The 5,750-nt window shown below is 36.5% G+C and overlaps 1 protein-coding gene and 1 long non-coding RNA gene across 4 annotated transcripts in view; one reads left to right on the forward strand and one right to left on the reverse strand.

Moving 5' to 3' along the window:
* Nucleotides 1-5,750, reverse strand: part of LOC118738757 — a 367,494-nt gene that overhangs the window by 173,723 nt on the left and 188,021 nt on the right. Inside the window, exon 1 of one of the 3 annotated variants that reach the window (XM_036469714.1) lies at nt 4,751-4,870. The exons of 1 other annotated variant lie outside the window; for it this stretch is intronic. The gene's annotated coding sequence lies outside the window, so the exon portion shown is untranslated. Of the gene's footprint in view, nt 1-4,672; nt 4,871-5,750 lie in introns of those variants that run through there. One more of the 3 variants, XM_036469715.1, reaches the window with a different exon arrangement.
* LOC118738758 lies at nt 4,088-5,381 on the forward strand. The gene is made up of 2 exons (XR_004992949.1): nt 4,088-4,858; nt 4,928-5,381. It is a non-coding gene; the product is annotated as an uncharacterized LOC118738758 (long non-coding RNA).

Raw genomic sequence — 5,750 nt, forward strand, 5'->3', positions numbered from 1 at the left:
ATACACGTAGATCCTGTTTTTGGCCCCTCTGAGAGAATTTCAAAAATTCTGTACAAATTTCTTTTGTTTGAAATGCAACCGTGGACACTAGCTGGCAGAAAAACTTGCAAATTTGCGTTGCAAGTTTCTCTACATGAAAGAGAATTTGGGAGCATATTTTCTTACTATCTGATATTTTGAGTGATAATTCTCGCTGGATTTTTGACGAACAAACCTATTGTCTTCCCTACAAGGCCTTTTCAGACTGACCGATTCTCAATACACTCAAATAGAAACCAATACACATAAAAAACGCTGTAAAACTTTCCCTTAAATTTTGGGGCAGTAAAACAACGACCTTAAGTTAACATCAACCGAGGCCATATGTTGACAAGGGATACAAAATCACAGTTACACAAAAGAACTAGTCAGATTTTTCAGAAATCCCTTCAATTCTGATGTAAAATATGATGCCAAAAGACTGCAGATCTCCCATTTAGAAGACCGGTCATATGACCGGCAGGTGTCTCGTAGGATTCCCAGAGAGTTTTTCTTTACATAGAATTTTGTGCTCTTTTATTTTCATTTTGACTCACTTCAGTGTTGGTTTCTTTAATTCAAGTTGGCATTCGGTTTTTGGAATTTAAATAAGTTCTCAGCAAAACAGTTTGTTTAAAAAAATACATATGTGTACATAGTGCTTGAAAATATCAATTTCTCCCTTACCTTAAGCCTTTGGGAGTGGGCAAATATGATGTTTTATAATTTAGGCAGAATTGAATATGCGCTATCTGGGAAGACAATATCTACATACATGTAATATTTATTCTGTTTGTTGGCACTATATCCAAACACAAACGCATCTTAAGTGTCTTAACAGTGAATCAATTTCTTATTTTCTAAGTTTGCGAATAAAACTTCACACTTAAAATTAACACATTTATAACAAACATTTTATGAAGAAAATCCCTTTTCTCGTTTAAAATAAAAATAAGCGAAGTCGGCCCGATTTCATACAACCCTGTCTGACATGAAAATTTTCTCCACGATAAGGCTAGTAGCCATTTCTAACAGATTTTGGGTCGCTTAGTCAAAAATGGAAACATATGTATATACATATTTGAAATTTAAGAAAACAATGCAAATAGCAAAATCGGCTAAAAACGGCTAATTTTTTTCTGCAAAACGGCTAAAAAATCGGCTGCCGGCTAAATCGAAATTTCTCCGGCTGTTTGCTATCGCAACCGGCTAAATCTAGTCGGAAAAGGGCTAAAATGGCAACACTGGCTACTATTTAGCTTGAGAATGGAAATCGCTGCATCTTTTAGGCGCATTAATATTACATAGTTACATCCCAAGCTAATAAAAGCGATTAACCTGCCTTCTTCGTATCAAAATATACTAAATTCAAAGATTTTTTTTACCCATGCTCTACCAACGAACGCTCGCGAACGATTAAAAATACGATCTTCTCATATTAGCTCATTTTGCGATTGTATTTTACCGCGATAAATACTTGAGCAAACGATCGTTAGCGAAAGCATTGCCTACGTTTCCCTTGTCAAGAGATTGCGCGCAATGATTTTCTGCACCAGCGCTCTTGCCACGGACGATCGCTTTTGTACGTCAGTGATGCCAATAAATTTTTTAAAAGATCCATACCGCGTCTCAAGAAAATCTCTTCTTTTCCCTACGCAAATATAATTTTTTCCTAGAAGTTTCCCTACATATCTTTTTTTATATGTATATCGAAATGAAACAAACAATCTTTTACAAATTCATCTTTTATCCTAAACATTAGAAGCAACTTACAAACCTCGCTCCTTTATTCAGACTCTCATTTTGTGTTATTTATAACAATATAATCGCGTAAATTGTACCTGGGCGTGGAAAAATGTGAATGAATGAATACGCGGTAAAAATGGCATTGAGCAAGCTTGGGTCAAATGAGTAAATACATATGTTCAAAGTACATACCTTAAATCTTAGAACAGAAAGAAAATTTTGTAAAAAAAGAAACAATTTCAGAATTTAAGTTAATATTGAAAGTCTGTAATTTTTTCCCTACATCGCAAATTTAAGGCTGCATGTAGCTTCTTTTCTCTACTATTGCCATCAATGTCGTAGGCTCGTTCGTTTGCGCTGTTTATCATCGTTGCCGTTTTGATACAATTGTATCATTTTTGATACATTTTTTTTCTAAATTTTGTGATTTGATACTTAGATACTCTTTTGTTCACAAATGCCCCATTTTGGTACTTTTGCCTGGTAGAAATGAATTTTTGAAAATTATGAGGAGCTTCTCCTCCAATTTCTGGCGTGCGCCTTGATGTTGTCACACAAAGCGGAGGGACCTACAGTTTTACGCCGACTCCGAACGGCGATTGCATTTTTATGAGAAGCTGTTTTTTCATGGCAGAAATACACTCGGAGGTCTGCCATTACCTGCCGAGGGACTAGTCTAAAGGCGAATGATTTTTTTCTTGTTATTTAAAGTCCTAAAATATTATATGTACCTATTTATAAGTTTGATTTAGTAACTCTTATAAGGGAAATACAACCCGGAATTTCTTTGCACACGCCGCTATTATACGGCCCCTAAACCTGGCGATACCAGTACTTAGAAGTTAATACTCGAGTACCTCTACAAAGTACCGAGTACTTTTTGTACTTCGCTACGCGTGTGCAATTACTTCATGGGTATCGAGTACAACCTGCTAGTATTTACTTCTTTGCTAAATTTGGGAAAATCAACTGAAAATAGGTCTGTGTTGTAGTTTTTGAAAAAAAATAACGATTCAAGATGTTAATCACTTGATTTTGCTAGGATTAAAACTAAAAAAAAAAAAACGCAGGAAAATGGAAAACAATATGTCGTAGTTAGGGTAGGATGTGGAGCCAGCGTGAGATTTTCGGAAGCATCGTCTAGAATTCGTTTTGAAACAGAAGAATCAAACACAAGTAAGCGATTAGCTTTCTCATTTCTTAACGACTCCTGTTTCAGTACTTTCAAGTAACACCATTTCATTTCAAAATAGGAGGATATTAAAAGGCAGTTTTCCGCTCTTCATAAGCCTTTCTCCTCTGTATGTTGTTATATTGTAAACGGTCGTTGAACTAAAATTTCTCGTCTGAGTACTTTTGAGTACAAGTAGAATCGAGTATTCCCTGGAGATACTTTGAATAGCATCGAGTATTTTTTCTATACTTTTAATGAGTACAGGCATCGAGTACATGGTGGTATCGGACGAACACTATGTAAGATAATAATAATAATAGATTGGCGCTTACACATATGTTAGTGTTTGGCCGAGCTTCTCCTCCAATTTGCGGCGTGCGCCTTGATGTTGTCACACAAAGCGGAGGGACCTACAGTTTTATGCCGACTCCGAATGTATTTTTATGAGAAGCTGTTTTTCATGGCAGAAATACACTCGGAGGTTTGCCATTACCTGCCGAGGGACGACCGCTGTTAAGAAAAAACCTTTTTTCTATATTTTTTTGCGATGTTGCTTTGACCAGGGCTTGAACCCAGGCGTTCCGGAGTGGAAACGCACACTGCTTACCACTACACCACAGCGGCCGACACTGTGTTAGTTAGGGTCTTTTTATATTTATCTCGAGGGTTGCTTTTTTGAGTTATGACGATACATAAATCTGCACATTGAAATGGAAAGCGAAGACGATTCAAAAATAGATAAGTATAACTTTTCCCAAGGGAATCAAATTTTCGAGCTATATTTGGTGATCCACGTAACACACTTTTCGTACATGGATCTTAGGAAGTTGTGATGACATTAAATGTTTTAATTTTGGGGTTTAGATTTTTTGAGATCAAAAAATTAGATCAGGGACTTTTTTGGTACAAAGATAGTTCAATATATATGTATACGAAAAGGCAGCATACAAAGATTAATATTTGGGAAAGGATGTGACCTGGTCATAGTTGTAAACTGAGCGGAAGTTATTCAATTCGCAACCCATTGTGTCTCACGTTGGGCACATAAAAATCTAGAAATGCATATACAAATATATAATGGAACAATTCATATTCTAGCATACATACAGACGTAGGTACATATCTACGTATGTATATACCACGCTAAAACAATAACATTTTGGGGATTTCCAAGCAGCTTTTGTGAGTCACGCACTTTATACACTTTGATTCTGTTTGTTGTGAGTGGGCGGTATCGCTTTAATTTTTCTGAATCAACACAATTTATTTACGTATTGTATGTACATTTGTTTCAATATTTAAAGGAACTGGTTACGTTTGTTTCTTTATTTTTAAACTTCGAAACTGCCAACTGACCGGTAGTTTGAGGTTGCAGCATGATTTGCCGGTTTTGCTACAAAAGTGTGTCACCGATTTTCACTTATTTTTGTAGTCGATTTTCGTAAACAACCTAGTGGCGTCTCACAAGCCAAATACATGCACAAAACACAAACTCAAAAACAAATACTCGGAATCAAAACAAAACAAAAAAAAGCCGAGAAATGTGGGATTTGGCCCCCTTTGGCCCCCTTTGGCCTCTTAGCACACTTCAAGGCGATGATCACGTGTTTCACTCAATGTTATCAGATTTAAAGGCGTCCCAAACTTGGTTCGCGCGCGCAAATCAACAACGGCAACGACCGCAATGGCACAGCCAGTATAGTTAGAGAAGAGGAGCACTGCAGGAGGTTTAACTTTTAGCCGTTTGGTTTTGTTGCGTTGCCGTGGAGCAAGCACTTCCAGTATGCGGATCACGGATCACGGATCACTTACCTATCGGAAGTTATTTAGATCGAACTACAACGACCAGCGCGTTAATATGCAAAGAACAGAAAATTAAATCGGGCGGCTAAGGTGGAAGACAAGCACGCTCGTACACTGGTTTGCCTATAATGTTTGCAACAATTAATTGTGTCGCTTATTTTCCTTATTTTATTTTATTCCATTCAGTTGATCAGTCGGTCTGCGTTGGTGCGAGATGTAAAGCGGGGCGTTAACAAATGCAAAGAGGCATCGCCTAGAAGCAAAATGATAAATAAATAAAACAAAAAATTCCAATCAAAACAAATAAAGACGAATAACAGACGCACCGAAGGAGCAGAAACGAGCGGCAATCAGAGGCGGGAAAATATGTACATACAAACATACTGGAATAAGCATAGCCAAGTGGTGAGCTGAAGTGGCGAGATAAATGTCGAAGGCGCGCGGATTGTATGTATGCGTGTATGCATTAGGCTGTTCGGTTGATGATTTGCAAAACAAAACCGATTTCCGAGTTATTCGAAAAAGGCGAATTGAAAAATCCCGGTTAGACTCGATATTCGCTTTTACTTTTTCTCGTTTTGATAACGCTTACAGATAGTCAGAAATGAAAGTCAAAAATGGAATAAAACTATTAAAATTAGAAATGGCTTTTATTTAAAAGACAATTAAATGGAATAAGTTCAAAGCTATTTGTATCTAATAGTGAAGCAAACATTAGATCTAATAAATATTTAACAACTTTGGGACCAGATGATTTTTTAATAGTGGTTAGAAACTTTACCCTTGCCTTTTTCTAAGTATTTTCTGAAACATAATTGTTTGCTGAAATATATCCGGGTTTTTAATTCGTTTTATTAAATAATTTCGTAAAAAGAATCCCCACTGGAATCAGATTTGGTAGAAAAAATATAAATACATTATATACCGACACCTTTTCGCCACAATATGTGTTTCTACGAAATATTACTTCAAGCTGCATTTTGCTTAGCTTTTTAACAATTTGGTTCAA

The sequence above is a fragment of the Rhagoletis pomonella genome, unplaced genomic scaffold, assembly GCF_013731165.1.
Source record: "Rhagoletis pomonella isolate Grant_MI unplaced genomic scaffold, Rhpom_1.0 Rhpom_scaffold_00005, whole genome shotgun sequence".
Classification (NCBI taxonomy): Eukaryota; Metazoa; Arthropoda; class Insecta; order Diptera; family Tephritidae; genus Rhagoletis; species Rhagoletis pomonella.